Source organism: Andrena cerasifolii, chromosome 7 (assembly GCF_050908995.1).
Source record: "Andrena cerasifolii isolate SP2316 chromosome 7, iyAndCera1_principal, whole genome shotgun sequence".
Lineage (NCBI taxonomy): Eukaryota > Metazoa > Arthropoda > Insecta > Hymenoptera > Andrenidae > Andrena > Andrena cerasifolii.
Window position 1 is genome coordinate 8,985,321 of NC_135124.1, and position 17,166 is coordinate 9,002,486.

Genomic DNA, 17,166 nt, shown 5'->3' on the forward strand with positions numbered 1-17,166 from the left:
ATTCCCGCGTCGTAGCTGGTCGAGTGTTATCCCAAAGGATATAGGACGTTCGCTACCGAAAATTCTCGATTCGCGCTTGAAACGGGGCGGGTGGGTCGCGTCGGCTGGTACTTTGCATATGCTCCACTATGCCGAGGATAATGCACGGCTGTCCGACTGCTATTTCCTTCGACAAAGGACAATTTTGCACATTGCAGTCACGTAAACCCTCCCGCTCGCTCGCTCTCCTCACCTGATTTTGGATTCCTCGCCGCGACTCCTCCTCGGGGGTCAAAATATCACCGGGTTCGCGCGCCGAGTAACACAGTCCCGGAATCGTTTTCCGTTGATCTTCAACCACCGCCCGTAAGGTTACCCGTGATTTTTCGAGCTCCGTGACGTTCTCAGACGCGAGAGCCGCGAGCTCGAATAATCGCGTTCGCTGCGAAACTTTCCGGGGCAATCTTGTACCGTATTTCTCAGGTATAGGAAAGTTTCGGTTGCCGGTCCGGATTGCAAATTTCCGTGTCATAACTTCGCCGCGCCCTCCGCGGGAAAAACTCCCGCCGCGGAGGCAGGCGTTGGTTTAAAATTCTATTTCGCCACGGCGTTGGCCGCGATCCCGCGCGTACACTCGCGCATTAACTTCCGCGAACATCTTAAACACGGGTCGCGTCGATATTACTCGGCGGGGGCGTCGGGTGCATGCAAATCGCGTCGCGTCGACGACACGATGAACCGCGAAACGAATCGGCGCGCGAGTTGCCGCGAGTTGTGATTAAATTTTCAGGCGCATCGGGGTAGACAATAGCGACGCCGGGGATCCTTCGCTCTTTCCCCTATTCCTCCACTGACGACCCGCTGTCGACGGAGCCACGCTACCTGGCGTAAATCTTTGTTGCCGCGGCTTTTCCAGTTCGACGGGCCACCATGTAAATTGGATTCTTCGAGTCAGAATGGAAATTCGTCGGTGCGTAAACCGCGCGGTATCAAGGCCTCTTTTTCGCGTGGTGCACGTAGCTGGTTGTTCGTGGCGTGAGGCACACACACACAGAGAGAGAGAGAGAGAGAGAGAGAGAGAGAGAAGAGGGAGGGAGTGTAGAACGATTGTAGGGTGGAGGTGGTGGTGGAGGTGGAGGAGAAGAAGTGTGGGTGGCGGTGCGGGATGTAGAGAGAGGTGGTCGCATTGATTCTTCGCCGAAGGCCGGGGAGTCGCTGTGGAGGGTGGTTCTCAGCCTTCTCTCGTTCGTTCGCTCTCTCTCTCCCTCTCTCTCTCTCGCTCTCTCTCTCTCTCTCGTTCGATAATGGAGGCTTGCACCGAGATACCTGCCTACCCGCTTATATCATACACATCATGCGCGTAAATATTTGCAAGAGTACACGTGCGTGTGTGGCCGTGCGCAGCCCGTGCACATGCAGGCCAGCACGCGAGAGCACGCGTCCACGTGTAGGTGCAATATTCGCGTGAGGCGAAGGTACACACGGCTACGAGAGAGCTCGGCGATACCGACGACGAACGCGATAGGGAAGTTGAAGGCAGAAGGCACTTTGCGTGATTGGGCGGGCCGCGCGAAGAATGACAGGTCTTAACCTTCCCGTTCGTTTCTCCTGCTTCGCGGAAACTCATCGATAGGTCTCGTCAAAACTTTTCTGACGTTCCGCAGCTGCTTGTTCGGGGGACTGTAGCTACCTGTCTTCGCTGGTCTTTCCCGCCGATATCATTTGTTTGCATGCACCGCGCGAAATTGCTTCGACGAATCAATTACACGTTACAGAGTTTTGCTGTTACAGTTCCGAGGGGAGCGGAGAAGTTGCGCGAGCTTCGCTGCGGCGGAAAATCGAAAGATCGCTCGCCGTTGCATTGCGGATCGAACTCTAGTCATTATCCTCTTTTGCAAGCATAAAACATTTCCGCGTTGCTTTATAAATCTTCCCGAGGAGCACTTCTCTCGATTAGAAGAAACCGATATCTATCTCCCCGCTCCTCTCTTTTTACGTGGCAGATTTTCGACGCAACGGTTTCCCCACGTTTATCGGGAACCGATGGTGGGTTGGGTGGTGAGTAATTTGGTTAGGTGAAGTATTTTTCTCGGGCAATAGTGGAGAGTACGCGGCCGCGCACCACGTTTCGCCTATACGTATTAAGGAACTCGTCGACGGCACTCTTCTCGATTAAGGAGCGCTTTAAAAGTCTATGCCTCGCTCGCCCTGCATTTCTATTGTATTTATGCCGCGTATACTTTCTGAAATCTCCGGTCTGTTCGACTCGAGCGTCAAAGCCAGTCGAAAGGTTCTTTGGTATTTTTAATCAACTGGTAGCTTTCATTCGGGGAATTCTAATTCTTCCGCTCGATAGCCCGCCGCGCAATATTCTTCCATTGTTTCTTATATTAGCGCGGAGGCTTAAAAGAGATTCGCTCGGAGGCGGTGCGTGGAATTTCGCCCCGTTCTCCTTGGATCGATGACAGGTCCCGGAAGGGAGAGAAAATAGGGCAAGAAGGGTTTCAGGGGAGGAGGGTGAACCGGAGGCAGGTAAAATTGCCTTGCCAAGAAAATATTCTCCGGCCAGCGTTCGTCGCATTCCTCCAGGATCATTACGTCAAATAACAGAAATCTTTCGAGTCCTTTCCATCCACCTTCTTCGCCATCTTCACCGTCTAACCATCTTCTCCCCGCTGTCCTCTTTATCCCTGGCTCGCGTTCCCCCGTCTCCTGCTCTTTCTTCTCTGCCATTGTCTCGCTGTTGAAAGTCCACCCCTGGATCATTTACAGTTCGCGCTGCAACATCGATTAGGTTGTATATACGTGTGTCGCCGCTGACTACAGCGGTGCGATTCTTAGTTAGATCCGGTGATGGCCGGATCGGGAACCATGCAATCTACTTTACCAGTACAATTCGGTGCACTTACCGCACCACTGGCGAAGGATCCAAATGTACCTACATTAAACGGTGCACTGATCACCGCTGCAGCCTCCAATCCATGGACAATACAGGTCCCTTAAAATAACACGATCCGGCTGGAAATTTCGCGCGAGGTAGAGTTCAGGCCAGTAACAGGTTTCCTCCATTTAAGAGGAAACGCGTCGAAACGTCTCTTATTGTCAGAGAACCTCACGATTGTCTCCCAATCAGTGCCTCTTAGACGCAGTCTGGAAGAGGAAGCGCAGTATAATTTGCATCTAACGAACTCGGCTACGCTTAATGTATTATAATCGATGATTACGTAGCGCTGTTTCGATTGAGTCGCGTTCGCTGCGGAGAATGCATAATTTTCATGGGTCGCGCAGACCTGGTCGCCATTCACCGGGCGTTGCGATCGATCAGATTATTTTGTCAAGTCAACAAATTCGTATTTACCGTCGAAGCCCGGGTGGATCTGTGTTTTCGAGCTAGTCCTGCCACTTGAAGCGTTGAACAGCATTCTCTCTTTCTCTCCCACCCTCTCCCGCTGCGCTCCCCTCTCCGTCTAGCCTGCAGCAATGTAACTAAATCAACGAAACCATTGTGCCACGGTTAATAGCTCAACCGAATTAAGCTCTTCGGTCGCGTAAATGAGCTACAAATCGTTGGAGGCCCGACAGCTTGCTGGTGAGTGCTTAGCGAAAATATTACGTGGCCCCACCCCGCTATCTACCGTTCGAAGCATTAATTTTAATTCGTTTCATCGCCGAGTCCAGTCCTTTGTTCCGTTATTAACGCGTTATTTTCGCCTCGTTGGACCGCGTGCCGAATTATCCTCGTAAAATCGTTGACGGCAATGGGCGAGGACCTGCGACGCGCAACGTCCACCGAATAGGGGATGAAGGACATTTAGCAACTGGGTATTGTATCAACTGTTTCCCGGTGTTTCTGTGCCCCGGTAATATTTGCCGTTTCAGCAGAGCCGGTCCCGGCCGATTGCTGGGGTTGGGAAGGGCGGAGCGGGGCGGCGAAGCTGGAGGTCACAGTCGAATCTACCCTCGGTGAACCGTGTTTAAAGGGAGCACGCTTATCCTTTCGGAGGAAGGGCATTATTCACCGACGGTTTACTCGGTTACACGAGCAGAAGAAACAGAGGGTGAAAATGAGCCGGAGAAAAGCCGCGGCGGACGAAGAAAATGATCGAGTCGAGAGTGACGCGCAAGAAGCCACCGCGTTAACAAACAAAAAAGTCGTTAAACGGCACTTAAGTGGCATTAAAGGGCGAGAGACTGCGCGACACCGTTCAGCCCCCGCGTCCCGGAAACTAACGACGAGTCGTGGGAAAAAAAAAATGAGCTACCCCCGTGGGAGGAAAAGACGCGGCAGGTTTACCGGGCGCGTCTAAAGAAACAGCCGGGGCTCGTAAAATCTGAGAACAGAGAGAGAGATATATCGCCGCCAGGACTTGGCCGGGGCTCCTTGGTAATTCTTGATACAAAAGGCAGGTTGTTCCACGCAGCTGATACTGTTACAGCGGCGATCGTTGTACGTACCTACCCCCCGAAGCTTTCTCACGGGGGTGCGGGGGTGCGGTCCGAGGAGTAGGTCAAGCGCAACTTCTGTCAAACCTTTCTTCGAAGGAGTTTTCCTTTCTCGCGGCCGCTTAACTTTACGGGGGATGCACTCGAGCGTTCGCGAGCGCCACCTAATTGGGAAGCAAATAATTCAGACGCTAATTTGGGATTAGCGGCGCACGATACGCGTCGTTAGCGTGGGAATTATGGATAGCATTACCAAGCCCGCAGTTAATTGACGGCCCGTAATACAGTGATGCAAAGTTCGAAGTCTGTTTAAAATTGGCGAGCCACCGCTGCGTTGAAGTTTCTTCGCTGCACTGCGCGCATCTTGGATACCGTATTACATCCCCACGGACGTATCGGCTGACGTATCGACGGTCACGTACCTCGAGACATGAAATGTCTCTAATTCGATGTTTTTATTCGGACCTGAGTTAGTTGAACGGTATATTCGCTGCATAGAGAGGGGAGAGGCCAGCGGACTGAGCAGACTTGGTCCGCCGTGTGTGTACGTACGTACGTACGTGTAAACGTGACTAGGCATTTTTCCACGATTGCAGCCATTCAGAAGCGTGCACTCGCGATTTCCAGCAATTTCACGGAATTCAGTACGGTCGAGTCGTCATCGACCCTTATTCTCCTGTGATTATACGTGTGCTCGGAGTAACGGTCGGTCCCGTTGATCCTTTTTACGGGCCACGGCGTTGAAACGCGAACGAGAAGGCAAAAGGGGAGGAATGAAACAGCGCAATAAGCAGGCGGGATTGAGTTAGGCGTGTCAAACGAACACGGGTGAGGGGCGGCGGGCGAAATCGGTCGATAGACAAGTGGAATGCTTAGACGAAAAGCCAGAAGGGTAGGACAGGCGAGGGGGCGGAAGGGTGGAGTGGCGAGAGCCGAGAGTGGCGCGGGGAGACGGATAGGGAAGACTCGACTTGATTGAACTCGCTCGCGACACTAGGAAGAAAACCACTTGGAGCAAAAGTTTCTTCGAATTTCAAATAATCCTGAATGGATCGCAATTTGTGGGCGGGGGATTCCGAGTTTGAGCCGGTAAAAACTTTTCTGCATCTCGACTTTTCACCGGAGTATGCATTCGCCTACGGCTAAAGTCTCGTTTCTGCTTCTTCTTTCTTCGACGATTCCGGATTTCGAGTGCCCGTATCAACGTCGCGCATGATTTATAGCGCAATTCGTAGACGGCCGGAATGCCGTGGAAAACAGGATCGGTAATTAGGGAAATTATGCGCCACTCTATACTCCGCCGCGAATCCCTGCTTGCGGTTCCCGCGGAGTTTAATTGAAACGTCGCTGAAACGAATAGATCGAACGTAATTGCCGACCGTCGTGTCGGCTTGACGTTGCGTTCGGTTGAGTTAAACGAGTAATTATCGGCAAGTTACAGCTAGTTCTGAATTCCTTCGCAAATTTTACGCAATCCCGCCCCCTTTCTACCAGCGGGTGCACGAACGTTTTACGTATCTCATCTGGTTTTTAAATCCCGTGACAGAATGAGCGCCTATGAATACGCGATCCACTTTGAACGCGTACTTATGTCTTCATTTGTGAGGTGGCTGCCAATCTTTCGCCCGACGCGGTTATTCACGTGTGGTTATTACGCGGACAACGGATGCTGTGCTAGACTGCGCGCGTGTCTGGCTGCTACTTGTTACCAACGAACGCAGGACGCATTTCTTTGCTATCTGTCGGATCATAAATTATAAGCCGGCCGTTACGTTGCAGCATGCGATACCCGTGAACCCTCGGGATGACATAATCGGCTCTGTTCCCACAGCTATTCATTGAAAATTCTTTGAATCCGGTGGAACGAACGCTTGCGGTACATTTCGCTACTGCTCCGCGAGAGGTTCATTTAGCAATAGACTTGTTATCAATTTACGGGCGCGGGGATATTTATGCTCGCATTGTGTGCAAATGTAGCGAATCCTTTCCCCTTACCTCCGTAAACCAGTCCGAGAGCTTCGCTCCGTTTCGGGCGAAGAATTTTATCTTCACACCCGGGCAATCGTGTCTCCCCCTTCCCGACCCTTCTCGGAAGGTTTGACTTTCCCACAGGGCGCGCTCGTTTCTTCTTTCCGGGAGTATCGTTTGTACCACGCCGACGAAAGTGTCAAATAGCCATAGAGCGCCCTTAACCCTCGACGCCGAGGGTGGTGGTTTTACCTGAATCGGATCCTCGAAGATCGTCCGACGGATTCGAAGGAAACGATACTTTCCACGACTTAGCTAAGGAGGATTCCTTTGTGAGCGCCTGTGGTTCAGCCGCGAGGCGTGCGACCGGAACAGTTTCAAAGTCCAGCAAGTATCCCGACGCGCCGTTCAATTAATGAACAATTCGGTGGACGGTTGATTGCGGCTTCCATTGGCATCCGACCGGGTTTGCGCGAGTCCGTTAACGTTTCCCCCGTTTGCCAAAGTGGTCCCCCCCGACTGGACGATCGGCGCCGTCTTCGTTGCGGTATTGCATTCCTTGCTCTTTCGCGCCCCTGATGGAGGAATTTACCGGCGACCCTTGGGGCACCCGTTAATCTCCAGATGAACGGATTAAAGTGAGTTCGTGCCCTCCACACGGAGTACCCGGGCTCGCACTATCCACTGGCGACATGGACGTATCGCTGGTGCACCGAATACGCGCCGGTGGACTTTTTTTCGCGTTGCTTTTCGCCGGGTTCACGGTTAAATACCTTCGCCGAGAACACATCCGTGATGCACCACCCTCGGGTCTGCAGCGGAATATTTGGAGAAACGACTTTCAGCGAGAGCTATCCGCGTGTACTGCATTCCTCTCCTCGCTCGTCACCTTTCGTCTCTGATAGACGAACTTGCCATCTAGCCTTGGGGCATCTGTTAATCTCGAGATCAACGGATCAAAGTAAGTTCGTTCCAATTACACGGGAGAAGCGGACGAAACCAGCTCCATCTGCCGTCCTCTTGGTCTCTTTCGGTTTTCCCTAGCCCTCTTGCCACCGATCCTCTCATCTTCTCTCGAATTCAGTATCCGAGTTGGGTATTTCGCTGGGGTCTTGCCGCGGGAGCGTATCAGCGTCGAGCGTGTCCCGGCCACTCTCGAATTCATTGTACTGAGCCAACATGGGATACCTTTGCTGTTCGATCCTAATTACGTAGTTGAATGAAACGGTTTAGTCATACGGCGAAGGAACTTTGTCCCGGATTAAAGCCAGGCACGCCTCGGGGAGGTCGCGCACGTCAAATGTGTCGCCTCTCCGCGAGCAAGTTTAATGGGAGCTGTGTTTTCTGAGGCTGGAGGAGCCTTCGTTACCGCCGCCCGTGCAGCTGGAATAGACAGAAGAACCGTTTGATCGTGCGATCGTGAGCTGCGTCGAAGGCGAAGTCGTAACCGCGGGAAATCGAATTGGTTCCATGCGATCCGGTGTTGCGAAACGCGAGGCGCGGCATGGCGCTCGATTGTACGCTGAATCAAGACGCCCCGATGCATTGGTCATTCATGGTTCCTTCAACTTGCTCGTGTTTGTAAACATAGTGCAGCCCGCCTCGAGGATTACTCAGAGGCTGGATACCGGTCTGACCGATCCCCGGCAGCACTGCTTTCGCCTAAACCGTTCTCATAGGTATTCACGATCCTTCTCCGTAAACTCTCCGCTGGAACTTCTGGCCCGAGAGCAGCTATTAGCGAGACAGAGACGTGGGCGAGGGGAGCGAAGGAGGGAAGGTGGTCAGACGGAGCGAGACGGAGGTAGAAGTTTTGCAAGGATTGAATGAGAGAACCGTGGGGCAGATAGAGCGAATGATGAAGCCAGACTGATTGTGAGAGGCGTTGTTGGCCGATGAGGCGAGCGAGAGGCGAGCGAGAGGCGAACGAGAGGCCAACGAGAGGCGAACGAAGGAAAAGACGCGGCTGGACCGGGAGAAGATGTTGGGCGGATCGGAGGGAATCGTGAGAGCACGGATGGTAGGATCAGAGCCCACGTAGATGGGCAGAGAGCAAAGGGAGAACCTTGGTTCCGCGATGGTGGTAGGGATGGAACGTGGTTTGTTCACTTTCCCGAACGATCAGCTCGCTTCCTCAGGGCGCGGTCGTGACCTCCTACCAGTTGAAGGATTGTTCTTGATGAGAATTTCACCCGTAAGATCGTTGGATGGATCGTCCACGTAGGAGGCTGTTTATTATCCGTTATCTTTATCAATGCGTTACCGTGGGAGGAAGTCGTTACGTCGCGTCGGTCCATTTATTTCCATTATCCGCACCGCCTGGCGCGCTTTCTTTCCAACCCAGCCACCCTGGGCCTGCCGGTTTTAAAGTTTCCCTACGCGTTTGCTTGGTCAAGGTGTAGGTGCCTACAGCGCGTGCACGACACTTGGTCCAGTCCCTGTGTCAGGCTTGGAACGTTGGCTCGACGATACGTATGCAGGCTCCGCGCTAGACAGTGCCGAGCCCAGTAGTCGAAACTAACTTCTCCGAGCAGCTAAAAGTTTTTATAGAGCCTGGAGAACACAAAAGGAGTGTATCTTAACGCCCGAATGTCATCGTAGCCGGGGTTGTTTCAACTTCTCCCCGTAAAACCAGTTCTTAAAAACCGTGTAAAGTTTTAAGTAGCGCTCGCGAATAGAAGCACGCTCCACGCCGCGGAGTTAGACGGCGGATGTAGGTGGGACGCGCGCGGTGCATGCAATATTCACACCGGCGCAATTCCCCTTGAAAGATAGCTATTGCAACGACGGGATTAAAATAACGTTCGAAGTGAAACCGTGATAAATACTCGGGGAACGTAACGGGCCGATATACTGGACGCGAGGGTAATAAAAGTTTGAAGTTTCGCTGCGTTAACCGTCACGAGAGGGAACGCCGCGACTCGGTGGTTTTACGTAATCGTCTTACGTTCGGCGAGCACCGATCGCGCGAGCGTACGAGAGTGAAATAACAGGCAAAAGTACTCTTGACGTGCTGATGGATACGACGGTCGTAAAAAGGCCGGCGAATCGTCGCGCCACGGTTGCAGGCTTTCGCGGGAATAACCCGAGGGGCATCTTCTTCGGGGCCAACTGTCGCCTTAAGAGGAATCATTTCGGAATCCCTGGCGGGGAACCGGTTTTTAAAAATCCCGCGAAACTTTGCGAAGCGGTGTCCGCCGGCAGGAGCTGCATCTACCTGGCGTGTAGATGCCGTATTATTACCTGTAACGATCGCGGCCGGCTGACTCGGCGTTGTAACGACAGCAGCCGTAACCCCGGCGTTACGGGGACATTCGAATGCGACTGGAATGGACACTCGTGGTCGCAGCAGTCGAAACTAACTTTGCGGAATTGCTGAACCCGGCTGCCGAGTTTCGACCGGAAGGAAGGAAGCTGTCTTCGCGCTTCAATGCCCTCGCAAAGACCGCCGCTTAAACATTGACTAGATGTTGCGAATCGAGTTAACGAATCAATTGTGCGGGGCCACGTATTCAATCGGGACGGCAGAGTTTAAAGAGTCGGTCCCCGTCGCGCCATCGTCCCTACCCGAGAGGGGAAAAATCCAGCCGATGTCTTTTCGGCAACGTCTCTAAGACAATGATGATGCGCGTTTCCTACGAAACTCGTGAAAGGGCTTTGACACGGCATTGTTCGATCCCGGCGGATCCCCCGGGGCCTAGGAAGCTAAAACTCAACCGCTGCCGGTTAAATGTCTATGAAAAGAGATTCCACGAGTCGAGTCATGCGTTTCGGTATCTTCCCCGGGCTTTTATCCCGTGCGGTCGTAACTTTATCCACCGTGTCCTACTGCTTTTTTCTGTCGATTCGGTGAGCCTGTACTCTAGAAACGGAGGAACGTAACGTGGGAAATCGCTAAATGGAAGGTTCTCCGATGGAACGTTACGTCGGACGATGCAGTTCATCAGCTGGCGGTACCTACTATTGCCCGACACGTAGCAATTAAGCCACTTACCCGCAAGTAATACCCGATCGAATTATCTTCCTTCGGTTCGACGAGCGAACTGACTCTTCGACGAGTGTTGCGCCAGGCGAGTCAGAGTCGAGACACGTCCAAGGTGAACCAGTGCTCGAAGAGCAGCGCCACGAATACCTAGAGGTACTCTACATACTTGGTTGCTGGACGTTGAGAGCGTACGTCGCGCGCGTAACCTTAAGTCTCTGTTACGATCGCGTGCGGAATCGGTACCTTTCCGCGATCTCGTGGGCATTTCTCCCTGGTGATCCTGTTCTTCAGATTCGTCCGATGAGAAATATGATCGACACGGTCGGCTCCGTGGATCCGTCGAGTCGGAGAAGGTTCGTTTGTTGGAAGAAAACTCGTCCGTTTCCTCGGACTGCGTCCATCATATTGTTCGCTGATTTATCGAGGCTTTACGTATTCCGCGCGCATAATGACTGCCATTATAGGTGTCGAGGCAGTCAAAAAGATATTGGCTCGGCGAAACTTATGACCCTCGTGAGACCAACAAAGGTAGTATCCACCGTCTGCTGGAACCCCGGCAAGTATCCCTTTCGATCCATTTATCATAGCGGGCCCAGTTCTCTCGTAGCTTGAAGACCAATTTTCAACTTTCCTCCGCATCTTGCGGATTATTCTTCGGAAAACCAGTTTCCCCGTAAATCATGGCGCACGGGAATGTCGCAGACGCCGGTGTGTACGTTCCCGGGCAAATGTACGATCGAAGAAATGAATCTCGTTTCTTACCGACCCGAGGTCAGCCCGGTCGGTCCGCTTCGGTCAGGATAAACGTTCAGACCGCGCTTTCCGCTTGAAAATCCACGGCCAACTGCGAGCCGACGAAACGAGATGTACCCACGTTAGAAATCTGGGATCAAAGTTCGCTCGGCGCTATCGACGATCCAGGCTGTCTTTGTCTGTTTGTCGGGACGCGATCGAACATCATTTCGAAGCAGATCGGGAACGATTTACGAGTCTGTAAATCTTTCCCCAGGGGCAGGGACATCCCTGACGGACAGGCAACGAACCGTGTGATAGGATGTGAGGAAAGAGGAAAAAAGGAAATAGCCGGGAAAAGCCCCTGGTCTCGCTTTCCCAGGGACGAGCGCCGCGTACACGGGCCAGCCGTTATAAATTCGCGTGTCCTGAAAACCGTCCTCTCGCTGCACCTGCACCTGCATTATCCGTGGCACAGCTGTGAGTAGCGTCAGTACGTTACTAGCGAGTAGCTGCCGATAAATCGGCTTCTAAGTAATGGCCGATCGAGGCTGCGGCTCTCTACTCTCTGGGATCAGGAATAAAGGGAGGCCACCCCCATCACTCGCCGCCTAACCCCTTTCCACGGTATTGTTCGAATACGTACGTACATGTACACAGCCACCCATGGCTGTTGCTGCGACCACTGCGAACTGATTTGAGGATGCATTCGAACGGCTCGCTTCTTCCCTGTTTGTCGAGGGCCTATTCCTTTCCAATCCAGGGCAATGAGACGGCTGACTTCGCTAAGGGAGTGCCTTCAATTTCAAGCATCGTCCCCCAGATGAAAAATGAAAATTGAAACAGGTCGCAGAGCGCAGAGGTAGGCAGAGCTTTGACACACTGTTCCCTGCAGCCCAGTATTCCAGAGTTCCCAGTTACAACGAACGCTTTCAATTTGCTCTGGGGCTGTCTTGCCTCTACGTGCCGGGTGTTGATTCCGCAGGGGCACTTTCGTGCCCGTCGATACCCGTTCTTACTCTACTGGCGTCTAAACGGGAGCAGATACATAGAAATTGAAAAATCGAAGGGCTCCGTGTTAAACTGGTCCGCAGTCTGGCCGATTCTTGAGATACCGCGCGTAGCTCGCTTAGGTTGTCACCTCTCGGAGGCAATGTCTCGCGTACGTTCGCGCAGAAATATGTCCCATGTATCGAACGGGACCCGCAATAAATACTAACTTCGCTAGATTGTACCGCGGGCCTAAACGAGACGTACGAATAGCCGCGCTTGTAATTACGTTTAACCGTTTCGATCTGACATGGCGGTAACGCCAGGAAAGAGTCGGCTTGTCGATTAATTTCATGCTCAAACGAACAGCAGATTTATACCGCACGGCCGCGGATCAATGTATCAGCGGATCAATGCCGATGGATAAAATACCCATCGTGTATCAGCCGGTTACCTTTCACGCATACGAGCCCGCCGCCCGTCCCGCGCCGTGTCGGTCGGTTATTAAAGCAGTTGAGAGTTTATCGCGTGAATAGAAGCGGCGTTTGTTCGTCGTTTGCGGGACTCGGTCAGAGGACGTAGCAATCAGTGTTTTAAAGAGAATTTCCGGGCTACAGGGAAGGACGCGGCGCGGCGCAGGGCGTCGCGGGCATCGGCACCCCACGGTCTATCGGAAAATTACGAAAGCAGTTAATATTTCCCGGCGAGGCTCGATCGGTTTCCGCGAGATGGGACACGGAGAGCCGGGCGAGGAGCACCGCCGGCACGTTTACACGGAATCACAATGCTTGAGGGACCGCGATGCCGCTGTTCCGGACTGAATTTATAAACGGTGGACCGGCGCGGCCACACGTCATATTTTAATTAGCGGAATACCGATGGAATTACCACCGGCTGCTCTGCAAATATCAATTAACCCAAGTATCGGCGCTGTCCGCTGCAATTACTGCGGCGCAAATATTTAGTCCGTTTGCAGCTGAAATTGTTTGTCGGCCGACTGGTCTCCTAAACCCGGTTTCTGGATGCACTCGCACGTTCCGCCCGGAACGTTCGCGATCTCTGCAAGTAAGACCGAAACGTTGGTCCGCTCGGTGGGGCAACCTTAACGAGCCTTCGTTTTACGCGCGACGAGCTCGTGAGTCGTTTCCTCGCCCGTGCATAGAGAAGACACTCGTTTCCAGGAGCCGCTTCTGGCTTCTTCCTTTTCTCTACCAGACCCCGAAGATATACTACAATGTTATATCTGGAGGGAAATGTTGAAACGCTCGTGTCCGCTGCCCGATGTTTTCGGTGCTCTTTTACGGTCGCGGCAGCGGCCGAACCCAGGGCCCCGCGACGTTCCCGATTCATTCGGTGTCGTTCGCTGGGCGTGTTTTCAACAGCCAGCCTTCGTTCTCTTTCATTCGGCCGCTCGCTCGTGTCTCATAAAACGCACGAGGCAGGAAGGACTGATCATCGAGCGTAAAATCGTTGTCGACTCTGATACCAGTGTACCCGTGAGCAGCTCGAACAGCCGCTTCAACGACTTGTCGGGCGACCATTAAAGGGAAAAAATACGGGGGCCTCGGTGAGAAGAGGAAAGCCACTAGCCGAAGAGGACGAATTCGTGGTTGGATCCGATCGACTTTATTGCATCAATTTAGAATCGAAACGTCCGCGGATCGTCGGTGCCGACAGGATCGTAAATTCGATAGCGGCGATCGAATTAGAAACTTTTCAAAGAGCTCTCGGACTTTGCGGAGTTCGTTAGGAGCCATCATAATCGGGGCAATTAAGCCGATAGGAATTCCGAGTCGCACTCGATGGAAATTCATTATTCTCATCGACGACAGCGAGTCGTGTTGATGACGCAATTGCACGCGGTACGCTGTACGCTGTGTGTAGGAACTGGAATGGAGCAAGAGGCGTGGGTGTTAGGAAGCGATGGCCATTATTTGTTCGCGGGGCAGGGGGGAGGGGGAGGAAAAAGAAAAACGCACCGCCGGCAAAAAGGTGGTTTTGATTAAACTGCAATGCGCGCACGGGATAGAGCAGAGCCGATAACACCTCGCCGCTGGCGATTCTCAACTCTCGATGCGCGCGCGGCCCCTCTGCTTTTCCCTATTTTCCGAGTGTCCACCCTTTCCGGACACGTCCCTGCTGCCTCGGTGTGCGAGATCCGCGCACGAGAGCCGACTTCGTTGTGTTTCGCGGCTACATTCGCGCGCAGATGAGCGGAGCACTGTGCGAGCTCGTCGACTCTGGCATCTACGAGGGACAACCACCATGTCCAGCAGCGATCGAATGCACGCATCAACTAATTTTAATTGACTGAACCTTGCGAGGCAAGTACGGGAGAATGCGAAGCACACGCCGAGAAACATCTTTCGTCGTTAACGCTCGATAATTAAAGCAAGCTTAAGTTAGCTCGTTAGCTTCGTTACCATTGCTTTGTCGCGAGAGATTAACATCGGAGCACAGACCTGCACTCTTACGTAGTCTTTACATACCCTATGCTACATCTGTCTGGGCGAACAGATGAAACCAACTCTCCTACGACGATACGGCGACCGTTAAACAAGCTGGCTACCGTTTGCATTTTTAGCAACGTAACGCGTAATCCCTCTGACAAATTCAAAGGGCTGCAGGAGGGAATCTGTCGGAGGTGCTGATACCGCCAGGCCATGGTACACGTTTTAACAGACTAATATGCAGACATATACCGACTAACACGCGCGACACCTGCATTAGTTCCGGCAAAAGCTATTAGATAATTAAACCCGGAGCAGCCTGCTCGTCGCGCGTACCGCCGCTGTCTTAATTAATTCTGCCGTTTTAGCTAGTCGCCGGCGATTTCCGTTTCTTTCGCTAACGCGAACACGGCGCGGAAAATTACTTTCACCCGCGACAGATGCCGAATCCGCTGTCGCAGTTGGGCAATATCGGACCGTATGACATTTCACGAGCACTGATTTATGGAATGGGTGGAATCGCGTGGAACGATCTTTCTACAAAATGGCAATAGATTCGTCGACGTGTTTACGCACGGGGATAGATTTATAGAGGCGAAAGGCCCCCGCGCCGTGCACACCGAAGGAATCGCTGGTGGACGTTAAAGGTATCGATGATACGATAACACGCTGACGGTGTACACCGATCGTTGCGCCTCTACGTGGACCGGGCTCGTTGTAAGGTCAATTGATTACGGGTGCAGCGCCTGTGATATATCTTTCGCGTGTCATCAATCTCGCGAACATATTCGCATACATACATTGTCCTCAATGGCTCGCGACGGCTGGAGGAACCGCTTGATGAAGCGATTAAGCGACCAAATGGTAGCTAAATTGCACGCAGGAAGGACAAGCAACGCGATCACGCCGTTCTAAATACAGCCTTTATTTCCATCGTCCACCACCCCCCCTTCGCTCTCTGGTGGCCGATAATGATTCGAGCTTCCGGCCCTAGGGTCGCAGACGAAAACCGCCCGAGAGAAACGAGAACGCGGCCTACGTCGTAGCCCGGCTATCGTGTGACTTTCGTCGACGATTCGGACGACTGGACCGATTGAACCAATCAAAAGGTACAGGAAGAGCGCCATTACAGGATTGAAGAGCAAGGGTTATCTCTTTCTCCCGCCCTTGTCCTGCTTCACCTCTTGGTTTGCAACTCCTGGTCATTGTCACGGTCATTTCCAATTAGAAGTTTGAACCGTCGTTTCCTCTCGCCTGGGCCGGTTTGTTTGTCCGATTTTATTGATCGACGCCGCTCTTCGTTGCCCATAACCCTTCGATCCGCCTCGACCCACCCTACCTTCTGGCCCTTTGCAACGTCCGTGATGCTGGGTCAGTATCGATTGGCTGGAACTCGATTAATAGTTGCAAATTTAATTACGCGTAACCGCGCCCTTCCCTCGTGTCTTCCCCCCCTTTCTTTTCTCGCCTTCTCATCCACTTCCCTTCAGCTTCTTCGCCCGCTTTCTTCGCCAAGAACAATCTCTGGTACGACCAGCAGCACTCCCCTTTCCCTCGCCTCTTCCTCCAGCCTTCGGTGCTTATGTTCGAAATGAATGGAACTTCGCTGAAATGTAATTGACGGTGACTGCGAACGACGAGTGAGATCGAGCGTGTTTTTCGTAGCTCTGCTCGCGGGGGTCGCGCACGCGCCCGAATGCGCTGAATCCGTTATGTACACTCGGAAGTCTTACCTCAACTGCCTACGTTGGAATTCAATATTATTTCTGCGTACTCGTACGACGGAACGCCGCCGTCGAGCGTTGCGCCGGAAAGGGGGATGTTAGTTTTATATCCCCATGGTTTTCGAGCCTTCCTTCGAGGAGTTCCGAGACCTAAATACTTCCAAAGTCAACACCGTCGCATCCATTACTATATTACATCATAGCCGGTCTTGAAGTGCACAACAAATTTACCTTCACTCTCGCAGAAAATTCAGGACGAGAGGGATCCGTCTGAAAGCGGTCCGACTGCCGGCTAAACGATCGCGCTCGAAAGGGTCGAAGGTAGAAGGCTCGATCCGGCTAATTTAATCGGCCGGAGGAGCGTCGGTACGCTTTCGCGCGCCCCTCGTTGCCCCGGCTTTTATTAATCTTTCCAACTTTTCCTCGGCTTATTCTTGCCAGTTCAATTAAAACAAACAGCGTTGCCTTCCATGCAGATTACGCGGGGACGGGAACAATAAGATAGGCGCGATAAGATATGCAACGGCGAATGCCAGGAGCATAATAAGCGCCGGCGCGGTTCGAGGCGACGCGACTCGGCGGCCCGTATTCAAAGCGGACGATAGCGCATAGTCGCCTTAAGCAACCAGCTATTTACACCGATGATATCCGAGGTGGCGAATAGGAATTTCGCGCGGAGATTCGCGATGCCTAGCCAGGACCGTGTCAAGAGGGTGGCTGCCAAAGGCTTCGCGGCCCGGCTACCTAATATGATTATTCTGCTCTGCCGGATGGCCCGAATCCGTGCGGCAAACTTTAGAAGTTGCGCGCGCGAATACCACTCCAAGATAATGAAACGATCCACAAGTTGTCGAGTGTTCGCTATCTTCCTCGCCCCTTTTCGCCCGTCGCCAGC

General features: G+C 52.8%; 1 protein-coding gene across 1 annotated transcript in view; it reads right to left on the reverse strand.

Annotated features, from left to right (window-relative positions):
- Positions 1-17,166, reverse strand: part of Rpl40 (ribosomal protein L40) — a 61,700-nt gene that overhangs the window by 24,799 nt on the left and 19,735 nt on the right. The gene's annotated exons all lie outside the window — the stretch shown is intronic.